General features: G+C 40.3%; 1 protein-coding gene across 1 annotated transcript in view; it reads right to left on the bottom strand.

Moving 5' to 3' along the window:
- Positions 1 to 17,096, bottom strand: part of gmds (GDP-mannose 4,6-dehydratase) — a 179,962-nt gene that overhangs the window by 19,049 nt on the left and 143,817 nt on the right. The gene's annotated exons all lie outside the window — the stretch shown is intronic.

The raw sequence follows: 17,096 nt of genomic DNA, 5'->3' as shown, positions 1-17,096 counted from the left end.
TGGCAAAGAATCACTGACTGACTCCCAAAGGATGGTAATGGTTTGGATCTACAATACAGTCAGAAGACTGAGTTTTATTTTTTCATGCTGTCATTATGTCCACATCACCAGCCTAATGCTCAAAACTGAATTCATAAAACCATTTAGGAAAATGTAACACAGGTCAGATCTGATCTTTCCCTCCTCTCCCGAAAAAGCTCAGTGCATCTTACAATCCGGTATCCACGTTGCCTGAAGCTGCTCAGCGGAGAACCCTGGGTAATCAAGCCCAGCTGTGACAAGGGGGCAAAGACAAGGGCTGACAAAACTCACTCTTCTCTCTGTAACTCTTTCAACAATACCCTCTTCCCCCCTCCCCCCAGCCTTTTCTCCTCATCTGCCATGTTTCTCTTGTCAGGCCTTTGGATGAGTAATGCTGGCTAATAGCTCAGGAATCCCAGCCCAGATCCTCCTTGGTGCTTCCTTGCTATCTCTGGGACACACTGTAGCCAACAAATTGCTGTAAGGTGCTGAGGATACACCTCTTCATCAAGCCACACGCATTATGATACAATGACAGACCAAATATGGATGATAAGGAACGTTAGACTAACAAAATGCGTAGGTGTCTATAGCCTGAGGCAGAACTGGGGAGACGAGAATAAGTCTTCCAATCTTAATAACAACCTAGTTCTCTGTGCGCAACAACTTTATCAATGCTTCTTTATACTTGTACACCTTCACATCCAATGAGACTCCATACTGTTGCCATGTCTCTCTCTTTCTCTCTGGGAGCAGTACCGGGTCAGTCTGTGGGTTGGACTGCTGAGGGGCCCAGGGTGGTTCCGCTCTGACGGTAGGAGGAAACTCCTTCAGGAAATACCAAACTGCCAGACATACACACTCACACACACAATCCACAATCTCCCTTTCTTTTTCAAGTACTAGCAGACTAAAGCTCTGCACAAACTGCCCCAGTCCATTACTGCCTTTTTTCACTTTCAGCTCGCTCACACTGAGACAAGCAGGCGATCTGAAAATACAGTTCTGTTTGGTGCAGTCAAATATCCACAGGAACGTCGGGTTGCATGTTAACCTGCAGTGTTACACAACCCAGAAGCTGGGAGACTGCCAAGGGTTTTATGGCATCAATTACAGGTAACTTTAACGAGTCGGCTCAATTAAACAATAAATCACAGCAGAGCCAAGTTTCTGCCCCTGAGAGCCCTACCTCTCCACACACACCATTAAAAGTTGACTGAGGTGTTTCCTTCCAAAAGAATGAGGAATTAGATTCACTAACATGCAAGAAAACAGGCACCTTTACCTCACGCAAAAAACATGAGCACAAAACAGAGACAGAGTCATCTTATTTAAAGACTTGATTCATCCCAAATAAATAAATAAATAAATAAATATATATATATATATATATATATATATATATATATATATATATATATATATATATATATATATATATATATATATATATATATATATATATATATTTATTTATTTTACAACATAAATAAATAAAACCTTCCTAGCTTCAGTTTGATTTTCTCACAGCTACCATCAATGACAGAAAACAGAATTTTACAGAGAGCTTTCCCAGCTCTACAAAAAGAAAAAAAAAATCAGTCCAGAACATTTTTGCAGAGCTGGGGAAGACGGAAACAAAAGAAATTTGCCTGTGAAAATTAATCACTCCAGTCTGCCCTGACACCATTCAAATCATTATAGGTTAGTGGTGACGCAACTGTCTCGGGCTGTTTTGCATGCTTTTGACTGCTGACATCACTGATGCTTTGCTTCACTCCAGAACACTTGTTCTCTATAGATAGACTCTCCCTCATTTTCATATTTTCTTGAAATCTTATTGTGCTAAAACAATAAAGGTCCCGATAGAAAGCGAGCTATTTATAGAGACAATATGCTACTGAAACCTTGGAAGATAAAGAACAGTGGTCTCTCACTGATGTGATTGCACAGACTCAGATTTGATAATAAAACCTGTGTGACCGCAATAGAGTCAGTCAGTCACAGAAGCATGTGTCATAAAGTTGGTGAGCAATCCCCAACAAGTTCAATAATACTACTTTAAATGATGTCTTCCGTGGTACTTAAAGGGGAACTCTGATTTTACCAATGAATGTTAGTGTCCGTGCCTTCCGGAGTGGCACTCAGCCTCTGAAAACAATAGTGGGAAATGTAGGTTATAATGTATTTGGAGCTTGACCCACAGAGTGTGAAATGTCAGAGTATCTGGAAGTCTCTGAAATTTGGCCTGTTTGGAACGATAAATACACAGAAGTGAAACACAAACTCATGTCTGTGCCTGAATACAACGTCAATAAAAGCAGTCCTAAACAGTACACCTCTTCCAAGGCTGCTTCTAATTGTATATTTCTACTGTATTTTCCACTAAAAGTGACAGAGCATCGTACATTCACCGAACTAACGCTAAGGTTATTTCATCCGATCAATCTTCGTAAATAAAAAAAACCCCAACATCTGTTAGTCAAGAGCCTATCTCAGCCAAGGTGACAGCCTGGATAGAGTGCCAGTTTAGCAGGAAACTCATGTAAAATATTTCAAAGCTAGTTAGGCTTGAGGGAAGCTGCTGATTCACCAGGAGGAAACTGTCATTTGATACTAAAAATCACTTCAAACAAGCTATTTGATGCAACTGAATTCTAAAAATTGGGATTCCAAATAAATCTAATGGCGGACGTCCTTATTTTTTTTTTTTAGCTAGTTTAAACACTAGCCTTTGCCTTAGCTTAGTCTTTCAGTTAACTCAGCCGACATTGTCAAGTTTAAAGAGTCATTTTTTGTGTCCGAAAGTGCAAAGTTTACATGAATGTCTCAGTTATCGTTGTCTGAAGTGCGTGTGCGCCTACTTTTGTGTGTTTTCAAGCTGGAACACTGTGGCTGACCACAGGAAGTTCTAATCAGCAGTACGGCGTGGCTACTACCTTCCCTTTTCCCTGGTGACCTCCTCCTCCCCACCTCCCTCCCTCCACAATAGAGATACCAGGATCACATTACCGACTCTGAGGGTTAAGGGTCAATCCCATTTTTCAGCTCTCTCTGTCCCCCTTTTCCCTTTACAGATTCTTTCCCAGAGGTTACAGGCTTCTGTCACCTAAATTCACATCAGTTCACGCGTGGCAAAGGAGTGGGGTCCATCGGAAGCCCTCTATCACATCTCCCACACCTCCCCCTTGTCCTCGCCCACATAGCTATTTTAGTGTCCCCTTGACAGACAGTCCTCTCATCTCAGGGAGCACTCACACAAAGGATTGGACATGGTTAAAAACATGTTAAAAACACTGCTGGCCTCTTTGTGTCATTGAGTTGGTGTGTCTCTGTTAAAGTCTGTATTTTCATGCTGTGGAGGATTGGGTTACCGGGAGGTAACACTGAACCTGGGTTGACCTTGTGCATTGAAAGCCAACCTCTCTGCTATAAAAAAAAGTATTAAAAAAAAAATCAGTGGACATGCACATCCAGAAGTAAAAATCTTGCTTTGAACAAATAACATGAGTTTGTATACTCCTTTGCAAAACCTAAATTATTCCGAACTGAATTCCAAGCTCACCAGTGGAGTTTCTGCAGTGTAGATTTACTATATTAAAAATGCACGTTTCACAGCAGTAGGCATCTCACGCGACCAGAGGTGACAAGGACACTGCAAAAAGCAAAACTAAAGAGAAACCAGTCAGAAATGATCAGGACAGAGCAATAAGAATAGCGGTCTGTGACCACCACTTGCAAAACCAGTCCATTCTTGGCGAATGTTCTGTTGTTGCCTCTCCAGAGCACTTTTTGCCACTTTCATTTGAATCAAAGCAGGTTTAAGCTTCCTTATTGGACAGATTGATATCCCTGAAGTTTAACTGACCATGAGTATTTATCAAGTGTTCCTTTATTATAGCGGTTTTTGAACAGTATAAGTTTTGGTATAAAATATCTAAGGTGTGCCAACATAAAAGTCTAACAATCAAGTGAACAACCAAATCAGATAAGATTTATTATGAACTTGAAATCCTTAAAACTTGAAATCCTGTGTTCCAATAGCTGAAGATCATCAAATGAAAATACCAAAATGTTAATATAAGAAGTAAAATACTGTCTTCTACCACGTAACTATTCGGTACATGTGGGCGATCACAAGAAAACAAAGAAAGTCAACCAAGCCACTTAGTACGATATACCAGTGGCAGACAGCAGCCCTTAAATCATAGCTTGTATAGTAAAGAAAACCACAGTCAAAGCCAACATGTGTATATTGGTAAACAGTGCATAAATGCACTCTCTCCAAGCATAAACCAGCTTTTGATGATGTTGTGGTTTCTGAACTACATACTACAGTTTAATTATGGTTCGTCTGTCAGTCAAACATGGGAACAAGCGCAAAGAGTCACTGAAAGTCATCATTTTCTCATAAACCTCTACATAAGCACATACACTTTTGCATTTTTTAAATTTCTGCACATCAGTAATATTTTAACACTCATATATATACATATATACACACACACATATATATATTATAGAACTAATTTATGGACAATTAATTAATTTATGTGGGGGTTTTTTTATTCAAATTGTTGTGTCAAGAAAAAGAGACATTTGCCTGGGTTGAACAGAGGGAGAAGGAAACAGAGAATGGCTTTATAAAGTTGGTTAAGTGATCAGAGAGGAAGTTAAGATCTGATTGCCAGTCATCAGATAAGCACGTCTATGGAAATATGAGTATAGATGACGAACATACTGCAGTAGAGAGAAGCTGTTCAGCTGCCCTTCTACTTAATCCCCTGTGTGTCAGAGCTACAAAGAACAAGAGGAAGGTGCAATTAGCAAACCCACGTGATGATTATTTCGATTTTACAAAGCTTTTTAAAACTCCTTGCATTCAAAGTTCGACTGTAAAGAATGGTATGCATATGGAGCAGAAAGTCTTGGCTTTGGGATCAATTACACATTTTCAGATTTCTCAGGTTACTCTATGGATGCTGAGATATTGGCCATTGCCTCAGAAGCTTCATCGTAAGATAATAGCTGATGAGTTGGGGGAAAACAGCAACGTCACTACTGAATTTGAAATGAAATATCTATGAAAACTGACTGACAACTTGACAACTGACCACTGACAATTTTCAGCTCCAAGTGAAAATCTACAACCACTTCTGGAACCTTGTCTTATATCATTCTCAATCGTTTTCCATCCAGACCTGGCTGTCAGTGATCTTTCCAGACAGTGAATGGCTTTACTGTGAACCATCTTGGAAAAGAACACCCAATTCCTCCCTAATATACGGAACCCTTTTAAAATAATGCTAATATCTCATGCTTGCTTTGTGTGAAAGTACGGTGGGCGTCTGCCAAACATCCAAACGCAGCACTGATAGCCCGTTTCGTGTGTCAGGTGCCATAAATTCAGCCAGCAGAGCTCGACAAAGCTTGTTCAACGGATAAATCACGCTGCTCATAAAAGCCATTTGCTTCTTTTTGTCTGTCTGGTGTTCAAACATTCACCTCAATCCATCAGTGAGGCAAACTGCTGTCAGAACACTAAGGCCTCTCTTTACTTCGCATTTCCCCTTATCATTGGCTTCTACTAAGAGGAATCTCAGGAATCTTAGAGTTTGTTTGCCAAGAGCCAATATGACAAGGTGAAACACAGACACATGTGGCTTTTAAAACACAGACTCATTTCTGGTATATAAATCACACAAATTGATCACAGATGCTAGTGGTAACTACTGGTGGTGAGAAACAAGTGTGGAATAAAACAACATAATTGACAATGATGTGTGAATCTGAGCACGGGAACAATGTTTGCATGATAATAAAGTCATAAACTGGCTCTCAGCCAAACGCCACATCTTCTTAGCAGTACAGTATAAGAACTCCACCCAGTGAAACGACCCGAGCTTGCTGCCTCAGCACTTTTCCATCCAAATGGCTGCGGTTCAGTTAGAGGTCTCGCTGCCTTGGTCCCAAGATGAAGCACCTCAGAGAGCCAGCAGTCCTAACCGGCCCCCTGGCTTCCATCGCCAGCCCCTGACTGACACCGCTACACTGCCAGAGACGTAAAGCAGGATAATAATAGCTGCTCATTCCTCTCTATCCCCGCCGACCAGACAGGGTCAAATTGTCCAAAACTATATTTTATTGAATGATAAGTGACAAATGCAGGGGAATACCTCACCTTATAGCCTCAGTGAAATCAGATCTATGAATCCAGTCCAACACATTTAGTAGGTCATAATTTTGGCAGGTCACTGACTCTGACTGATGGGGTTGGTGACAGTGTTGTACCAAAAGTAGAGAGGTCCTTTGAAAGGAATACTGTATTATGATGTACTTAGTAACCTGCAAGATTCTTTTCGGAATTTCAAACTGACTGCATAAAGCATTGGCAAACCGCTAGAGGTGAAAAAGTAGTGAAAAACAAGTGCTGCATATAGAACTCAAGGAATCTTAAAAGTTTTAAACTGTTCTTCTGGATTAGAAAACTGTGTGCAAACCAGAAGGTATAGTCTGTTAACCTATATGTCATTAAAAATGTGCAAGAAAATACACAACACAATGAAATTTTAAATTTCAGTGTATTAACAGGTGTGACAGTACAAACACTCTCACTGGGACGAAGACTTTAAAAGTTAAATTTAGTTGGTCCTTCAAATGTAGCAGTACAGTTTAACATTATGTATTGGTAAATTTGACAACTGGTCCCAATCACTTAGGGCAACACTACAGAAAGTAGTGCAAATCTGGTTTGGGTTAGCAGTAAAACAGCTGGTTAAATCAGTAGTGTGAATAAAAAGACCAGTAAACAGATATGAATGCAGGTCCTTATTACATTGTGGATTGCTGGAGACGGATTCCAACAAGTTTTTCCCTTTATTATTCCATGGAGAAATGCGCTTTGAATGAGAACCAACCATTCCAGTCAAGGGCTATTTAATGTATAACTCATGTAATCGACTTTTAGAGATTCTTCATTGTAGATAAATTGCTCTACAATGAAGAATTCAGTGCTGGAGTGTTATATAGCGCTTTAATTAAAATGGTTATTAAAATGTTGTAATAGATCAATTCGTAAAGAGAATTCCAACCTAATACTGGGAAGCTGAAATGGCGACCATATTTCAGGCTTCATTAAATAGCAGATATTACACCACAGAACAGGCCAACTGTTAAACTTATCTCTGGGGCATAGGGACAGTGTATGAGTTACTGCCTGCCAGGATCCATTATATTAAGAGCACATATGTTTGTGGGGCTATACCTGTTTTTCTCATTGTTACGATGAAGAATTTCCTCCATAGTGGGTTTTGACTGTGTGCTTTCTGCAATCTTTCCATCTCTCCTTATTGCATCTTTGCATGGATTGTCTGGCACTAACACTATTGTGCACTGATCAGATCAGAAAGTAAAAACATTACTTGATGTGGAGATAAAGTGGGAACAAAGAGAAGAGAGTTAGTAACATCTGTGTGTCATTCTCTTCAAATCAGAAAAAGTGTAGTACTAATTCTGTGTGCTGGAGACAGAACAACACTAACCCTGGGAGTGGATTTATGAGGTCTGGACTGCCTGCATGGAGTAAAATGAAACCCCAAACCAGTTCTGCTTCTTCAACAAGGCCTAACAACCAAGTCCCTGTGTCTACAGCTACAAGAGATACCATATTGCCTCTAAAGGTCAGTATGCGTCAACCAAAGGTTAAACAGTCTTGACATCCCTCTCCGCCTTTAAAACCTGCTATTTCTGCCATCTTTCATCTGTACAAATGAGTGCAACACCATGAAAGGCTTTGAGAAAAGGTTGTCTGATAGTATGCTCCGTTATCCCAATTTGACTTTTCACCCACTCAAAGTGTTTCCATTTGCAGCTATAAAATATCTTTTGACTTAGTTAGTAACAAATTATAAAAAGTAGTTTGTCATGCCAGTTGTCCATTATTTACTCACTTACATAAGACAAATGAAAATGCCTTGAACAAAGTGGTATCTTGAAAAGTGGAATAAAAAGGTTTTCTCTAATTTTTTGAAAATATATATAATATAATATTAAGAAATATAACTTAAACATGGCTCAATCTTTTTAAGCATTCCTCAAGTTACAAAAATATTCACTGAAGTTCCAGTTGACATAGTTGCCACATCTTGACATATATTACCTTTCTGCTCAAACTATATGATGCTTACACTGAATACAGCCATGATGTTTTTATGGCAGCACTGTAACAGATTGGAATCTTTTGTGATTTTATTGGCACTTGTCAATATATACATAGTTTGACATGAAAATAAAATATCCTACTCCAAAAAAAAAAAGCCACTTTGAAAACACATCAGATCTCAATGAGAAAAACAAATCATCAATCAGCTGCATATGTATACTAATATGGACTGTGTAATGTGTTAGGAATGAAAGGGTGCCACATTGTTTGATGGAAATAAAAATGATCAACCTACAGAGGATTCAATTCAAAGACAGCTCAAAAAGTAAAAGAAATGATGCAGCAGGTTAGTGTATTTTGCAGAAATTTCATTGGTGCAACTCTAAATGGTACTAAATAGTTTGTATAGCCCCCACGTGCTCAGGTATGTCAGGGCATACTTCCAATGACTGCTTTTAACCCAAACCCTGAGGGATCTCCTCCCAGAGCTGGACCAGGGCATCACTGAGCTCCTGGACAGTCTGAGGTGAAACGTGGTGGAGTCAGATGGATTGAAACATAACGTCACAGAGGTGTTCTATTGGAGTTAGGTCGAGCAGGCGTGGGGGGCAGTCAGTGGTATCGACTCCTCCATCCTGCATATTGCCACATAAGGCCGGGCACCAGGAGGAACCAGGATCCGCTGCATGAGTTTCGGGTCTAAAAATGCATCCAAAGATTTCATCCCGATACCTAATGGCAGTCATGCCATTACTTAGCCCGCAGAGGTCTGTTCATCCCTCCATGGGCCTGCCAAAGAAGTGGACCTGCTGAGTGATGTTCTCCACGTCCCAAACCCTTTCACATCTGTCACATGGGCTTAGTATGAAACTGTTCTTATCTGTGAAAAGCACAGGGTGCCATAGTGGACCTGCCATTTCTGGTATTTTGGTAATGGCAAATGTCAATTGGGCTCCACTGTGCTGGGTAGTGAGCACGGGACCCACTAGGGACCCACTCTTCTAACCTTCATGTCACTCTTATGAAGTCTGCTTCAGTGGCCTTTTGGGTGTCATTTTGTAGCTTTGGCATTGCTCATCCTGATTCTTTTTGCACAAAGGAAAAGATGCTGCTGTTACTGATGGGTTGAGGGCCTTCTATGGCCCTGTCTAGCTCTCCTGGAGTAACTGCTTGTATCCTGGAATCTCTTGAAAGTATGCAAGAGGAAAAGAAAGACACACTAAAGACAGAAAAACTTCTGGTGATGGCACATATTGATGTGCCATCCTTGAGGAGATGGACTATTTGTGCAACCTCTGTAGGGCCCAGGCATTACCTGGTGCTACCAGCAGTGCCTCTGTCCCTAGACAAATGTAAAACTAGTGAAAAACCAGTCAGAAAAGATCAAGGGAGAAAAAATGTCAGCAGCCTCCACACGTAAAACCATTCCTACTTTGCGGGTTGTCTCACTGTTGCCACCGAGTGCATCTCTTGTTCATTTCATTAACACCAAAGGGGTTGAAACTAATTAACAACTCGCATTGTTAAACTGCATTATTCTCATTAACCCCCAAAAATCTTATACAGAAGATCCATATTGACATACGACACATATTACTGCAAAATCACAAGTCAGTCACACAGTCTTAAGTGTGGCAGATAATGAAAAATTAAAGGGTTCAGAATTTAAGTATTGTAATTTCTGTAAAAAAAAAAAAAAAGCCACTAAACAAGATTATAATAATATTGCCCTGAAAGGCCAGAACTGGTTGCACGTAAGTCATCTAACTCATCAAAAGGAATGTTTACTGAAAGTATCTATGGCACAATAGTTCCAGAATATGTTACATCCTTATTTTCAGTAAAAAGGTTATGGGACACATGCTTGATATATTTAAAGATATTATTGCTGTGATACACATTGCCCAGTTTTCTCCTAAGAAGCGCGTTTAAGTGTGCTGGTAATAGTAGTAAGTGAGTGACAAATTAAAAGTTCACTATCTGATTTAGGTTGCTCACAATCCTATTTCAGGCATCTGTATTTCTGTCTGGGTGTGTAATACAGATATGGGTGCTTTCCATCTTCCAGTCTTTCTTGGTAAAGCTGGTAAATGTTATGCATGGTGCTTGCAACTTCATCTTCAACTTTGATCACAGAAGACAGAATTATTTAAATTAAATTAACTAATAGCATGATGGTGCGACTATGTATATACTATGGTTTAGGGCCTAGCATTCACCCTGCTTTGATGTGAAACTTGTGCTGGTTTGTCCCTATTCACAGCGCTTGCTAAGAAAGGTTCAGGTCAGGTCTGTGGGAGAAGTCAAAAGACTCTCTGTGAGATCACTAATGAAAGTAACGAAGGCAGGTTGCAACACTTCATTACAAAGACGTGAGGAATGCATTCAAGATCAACGATAATATCCAGCTGTGTCGAAGTATCCAAGAGTGGAAATGTTCTTTGAGCTCAATAAAGCTTCACAATACCAAACATTATTTAGAAACTACATAAGGCAGGTGTGTCTCACACTAATTATCTCAACAGGTGGGTTGACTCCCTTGCCAACAGTTATAAAAGGTAACCACAACACCCAGCGTCATTATTGCTGCGGATAACTAGATCCATTGTCTTGGTTTCTCATCTAGTGATGACAAGACAATGACGTATGAGCAAGCAAGCGTGGTTCTTGTGAATTCGTTACGCACGTTTCAAAGCTGGAATGCCTTCTTAAGTAAGTAAGAAGGAAGTTCAGACTTTTGCCCAGGCACTTGCAGACAAGCACTTGACAGATACTGAGGTGTGGTATGTGAACAGGGCTATTTTTAGGGGTTGATGTGGGAGTTTTTGATTTGTACCTGCAGATGGATAAGAGGAAAACAGGCAGAACAACTACTGTGTCAAAATCTCATAGGCGAATGCAACACACATTCTTTTATTTCATGCAGGAATTAAAGAACTATTTTGTTTCTGCATTTGGTGTAGGCTATCTTACTGGATGTTGAATGCTTTTCCGCAGCACTCCCTGCCACCATTGCTTGCTACCAATAAACAATGAACAACTGCACCACTAACCAGCTAAAATGTGATCTGATGCAGCAAAAGGAAGCGTCACAGGATCAAAGTTAAGATAAGAGCAGGATTTATTTGATCAGTGTCTTTCCTCTCTTTGCATGGACACACAGATAAACTGCAGTAACAAACTGTGGATTTTACAACACAAGCTTGACACTATCACGAAATTCTTGCTGTAGCAGCGATATGAAGCACTCCTGCTTTTCACACTTGTCTGTACTGCGCAAGAATAAACTTGCGAATTTAAAACAAAAGGACAATCGGTCATGTATTGACAGTACATGACTGCACTGCAGGGAATGCTGCTACGTGACTGCAACAAAGCGCAATTTACATCTGTTCTTTTTGATACATGGGAACCTCAGTTGGTGATTCTTTTCCATCAATCAAAGCACAAAACAGTGATAAACAGTCATGCCACTGAATTGCTCTCCTGTCAGCAAAAATGATCATGCAACGTTTTGGTGTTTTCATTAGCAGATTAATGACTGGTGGAAAATTAAACATCAATAAGTCTTAGCCATTAATTAAACCTAAATGACAGATCTACGTTTGTCGATTCCAGCTTCTTGTTTCTAGATGTGCTGGATTTCTCTGTGACATTATAAAATCTTGTTTTTTGGTGCACAACCATATTATAGACATCATTTGCCTTTGACATCATACATATTCAAGAGTGTAAAAAACCGGCAAAACGGAGTGTTTACTGTAGTCTAAAGCCTGAGGACTTGGCTCACAGGGATTACCTGTCCATACTTTGAACTCATTTAAACTCATTGGCCATCTACAATACAAATAAAAGCTACCACTCAACCAGAGGTGCTCCAGGCAAGCAACTCCTCAACTGCCAAGAAACTGATGGCTCATAGATGGAAATCATCCTAATCTATCAATAAACAAAGACAACTTCAAGATTTTATCAATACAGATTGCAAGGAACAGTGAGGAGCTACTATGCACCATGCTAAAACATTTCATGCTGGGAGCATGCTACACAAAAAAAGACACGCTACACAATGGATTCATGCAATTCACTTCTGTCGAATGGCTGGATTAAAGAATTAATAATTTTTTTTTACATTTTACATGCCATTCTATACTCATCCTCGCAAGGCACTGAGCTGAGGTCTCACTGAAGTGGGTGTGGAACAAAACAGACTGTCCCTAGGTTGCTTCCTTTAAAATTACAGTCTGTAGAGAAGACTGGAGATTAGAATGGAAAAGACTGGATTTGTATAGTACTTTTCTAGCCTAGAGAAACCACATTCACCCATATACTCAAACATAGCCTTAATCTATACACTTAAGTGTTTATCTACCTTACATCCGTGGCCAATTTAGAATCACCAATGAACCCATCATGAATGTCTTAGGGTTGCAGGAGGAAATTGGAGTGCCTGACGGAAACTCAAGAGCTCACAACAGGAAGTCCACACATAAAGGTCCCAGCCAACCCAGAGATTCAAACCTTTCCTTACACCAAGACATTTCAATCTAATCTAGATGCATCAATCGAACAAAAACTGAGAAGATCTACAAACAGGAGAACAGTGTATATTGTTAATTCATATATATATATATATATATATATATACACACAATGATAGATGTATATATTAAATGTGGCCTAACTTTTAAGTAATGTGAACAGTGCATGCAGTCATAGAAGGTAATTCATCTGAGCCAAAATCACAGGTATCAGACTCTAAATGCTCCATTTCAGACATTTTTTGTACTCTTGGACATGAATGACATCCAGGAGAGTGCATATCCTTAATCTGGTCACCTCAGCCATAAAGCTTTGGCTATGAGCACAAAAGCCCCATTCACCTTCTATTCATAACTTTGGTAGCAGCCAGTCAGAAAAAGTTGGCTTAAAGGGAGAGAAGCTAAAATAGCTTATTTCTGACTGAGAATGAGCCAAGGGGCTGAGCCAAGGCAGAGTAAAAAGATAAATAGGGATTACTTTGAACTGTCATTGATGCAAAGCTATTTTACAAGAGTTTAAGATTAAAAAATATAAGCCGGAAATGAGAATAATCATTGGGTCCGGTGATTGGGTTCAAGAGTTGGGATTACTATGATTTAGAAAAAGATGTAAGTGTGCACTTACAATATATAAACTTGATAGTGGAAGAATTACAGTTGCCATCCCATCATGCACACTGATGGGTTACAGAAACATAAGGACAGACTGAGAGACAACTTCCCATTTATCATCACTTTTCCTTCTCTGCATGAGAGGTAGAAGAAAAACCACAGAGCTGTCAATCAACTCACAGCAGTTTACACCCTCCAGCAGCACATGAACTTGGAAGTATGACAGCCAGGGTGCATTAGTATGAACATGCACAAGCGTCTACATGCATGTGATTAAACGCCAAGTCAGTGACATGCACACCTGTCTCTGCACAGACAAATACAGCCGCCTTGGCCCCAAACTTTGTTTAGAGAGACAAATTGTGATCTGCAATAAATACTTCATGCTGAAGTTTAAATGAGGCAAGGAGGCAAACTGAATTAAAAAAAAACCCACATTTACTGTCAACTGTATAATGCACGTTGTTAGGTAATATGCACTCAAAAGCAAACTACTGTACTGTCTACATTGTGCTATGGAGAGTTAAGTGGAAAAACTAAACTTCTCTAATGTGAAACTCAAGGGACTAACATCAAACTTAGTTTTCCAGATGCTGTATCATGAATGTCAATCAGGTTCAACTTCCTGGGGCCACTGAACAACCTACAGCGGTGACCTGTGCATAAGACGTTATTTAAAATAACAGAGTTTCTTAACAGTATGCAGATATTTTTAAACAGTAAAATTCATGAATCTGACCTGTTAAAAACTGCTCTGTGTTGATTTTATGCACAGGACAAAAGTATTCCCATCACCAGCTGGTGCAGCAGATGACACAGCTCATAGAGGAAATTTACCAATTTAAAGTAGCAAAGTTGAGTATTTTTGAGAGCATTTGAAGTGCTGAAACCCTAAACTAAAGAACATGGAGCTGGAAACCAGAGCAGTGGAAGAGTTTTAGGGGGAACCTAAAACTGTGACATCGTAACATGTTTCAGCATGTAGAAACGGTAGTAAACACACACACACACACATGTTGTGCAGTAAACTTTAACATACAGTAAAGATGTATGTTAAAAAGTAATACTGTAGAGATATTGGGAGAGACTTTAGTGTAAGGTAGGGATTGGGGAAGGCTTAATTCAAGCTATCTGAATGTATTCGATTATACCTTTGGAGGCTATGTAAACTGTAATACAAATCCTCATATGCTGGCCTGTTTCTTTTTTAAACCCATCTTTTGAGATCCATTAAATTACAGCAATAGATCCTAACTGCTTCTGCTATTACTTTTGGTTTTGCACGCCAGTAAAGTGGAAGGTTTTTTCGAAAATGATGTGACTTTTTATCGTCACTTGCATGCCAAACATATTCTGTACTCAACTTCCCATGTCAGAAAAATAAAATGTCAAGGATTCCACTCACGGCACTCATTTATAGACCAGGTTTTTCCCTCTACCTGTGCTCTTTTGTGCCCTTTATGTGAGTGTGTACGCCTCTTTAACAAATCACATAGAACAAATGCACATTTACAGTTAACATCACCAGTCTTATAAAACAATTGGGTACAAAAGAAACTCAGAAAGCCAGACAGAAGAACCCATCTGATCACACCTTGGTATTATACCTGGCAACCAAAACTAATCAGAACCATTAGAGAGTAGTGCGCAGACACACCTTTGTAAAGCTGAGGCAAAGGCTGCTCACCTGAGCCAAACTTTAGGAGCGTTGACAGAAGCCCATATGGTGCCAAGAGTGACTGACAGCCCTGCAAAGTCATGACGGTTGGAGCGGTGTGAAACTTACTTGTAGCTGTCCTCAAAACAGCCCTGGCAGCTTGCACTGCATGTCTTTCGCTTTCACGTGTTAACTATTGGTGCAAAATGCTGGTAGCTTTATTTTTTTCATTTTAACCAGCACGCACCACATTGGGTAAACTGCTTCCACAGTCGGACAAACGGGCTGTCAAGCCGGTAGCCCTGCAGGGTTCACACATGTGCACAAAAGACACATTCACACTCACACACTGCACCACATGTGAGGCACACCTGCTGGGGCTCCTGTCCCAGGGGATTGAAGCTCATGTCAGACACACACTCTGACAGAATTAATGATGAATTACACAGATATTAGCACACAGCCTGAGGTAACACTCCTTCCGCGCTCCACACACAAACACACACACACACACCCCTACTTCGTTTTGTATTTGGGCCCCACACGGACACACATTCAAACTTTTGTACTGCTAAACAGCAAACATGACACCAAAAGAGTCTGAGTCAGCTGAAGTCTTAGGATATACACACACACACACACACACACTTGATGACAGGTATTTCCACTTGAGGTGAGGCACAATGCTGAGCTATGAGCCCAGTGTCAGTCACTTCCTGTCTACAGGGGTCAGAGGTTAAACATCCTTCAGTCTCTTTAAGCCATATAGAAGGGACAAAGGGAAAGAGTAGAGAAATTGCCCACTGTTACTGAAGCAACCTCCCCTTGTTATCCATGCAAGCTCATTCTTTGTTAGCTTTGTTTGCTCTGTGTTTATAACACCACACGTCAGGAGCAGTGTTCCCTTTGCTAGTGCTAATAACATGGAGCACCATAGCAATATACCATGGAAGCAGCAAAGGGTCAGCAGTTAGGAGTTATTCCACACTTGCTACATGAATAGTTTTTCTTTGAATGTTTACCATAATTGTGGTCAAGTGAGGTGACTCGACTGAAAAGCAGCAACAATAATGCTCTCAATGCTGGCTTCTCTCTTTCTTGTGTTCAAACACTTGTTAGGAAGCTGTCAATATGATAAATTTTATAGTGCTGGGTAGCAATAAGGGCATACAGTCATGCGGAAAAGAAGGTTTTCACAGAAAGGATGCAGCACAGCACACCCTTGCTGCATCCATAGGAATTATGAGGGTAACTAGCAACCATGTGCTGATATACTTGACTGATCATCAGCAAGTGAGAGAAGTTTGCAGTCTGGAGCATTCACATGTGTGTTAACACAATGCCACAATATTCCCCGGAGTGGATGTCCCAGAAAATTTACCCAAGGTCAGATTGTGCAATGCTCAGAAAAATTAGCTGGTTATCACAAATGGACATGTACGCTGATTTGATCATATTTTAGAGTAGTTGTCCATACAGATACAGGGTTAGGACCTTGAGTGAATAAGCTGACACAGACAGAGAATAGAGGCCCAGGTGTGTAACCAGTGCTGCCGTACCTTCAGCTGTCAGTCACCAGGGGCTCCTTACTAATCCTCTGCCATCACTCAACTGCATCTCAACTCTAATCTCACCAGGAGAGAGGAGCTCCTGCTTTAAACTGAGAGGATGATGGCTAATCTCAGCCACAACACCCCAGGGTAACCCTAGAATGTCCACAGGGAGTAACTGCAATAACCCTTGACCAGGGTGATGAGAGAAAGACCTCCCAAACTCAGCAGACACCTTTCGAGAGATGGAGGCGTAATACACTGGCTAACATTATGAGTATGATTTTTAGAACTATCATCTCAGCAAGCACAATCTCACGACAAGGGCACCAATATCTCTCCTGTGCTATCAAACTAGCCTCTCATTCAGAAGAATTGTCTCACTAACCCTTTGAGTCAAACTAACAAGTTGTTAGTATTAAAAATTTCCAGGTTGGACGCACTTAGCATAAGTTGGCAGGATATAGCCTTCAGTACTCTTAAAGAGAACATCTGGCTTGTTTCCAGCTGTTTAAAAAAAGCATACAATAAGCAGCCTGAGGCTGTCAAATGAC

The sequence above is a fragment of the Neolamprologus multifasciatus genome, chromosome 17, assembly GCF_963576455.1.
Source record: "Neolamprologus multifasciatus chromosome 17, fNeoMul1.2, whole genome shotgun sequence".
Classification (NCBI taxonomy): domain Eukaryota; kingdom Metazoa; phylum Chordata; class Actinopteri; order Cichliformes; family Cichlidae; genus Neolamprologus; species Neolamprologus multifasciatus.
The sequence above is the reverse complement of the archived record's forward strand: the minus strand, read 5'-3'. Positions and strand labels throughout refer to the sequence as shown.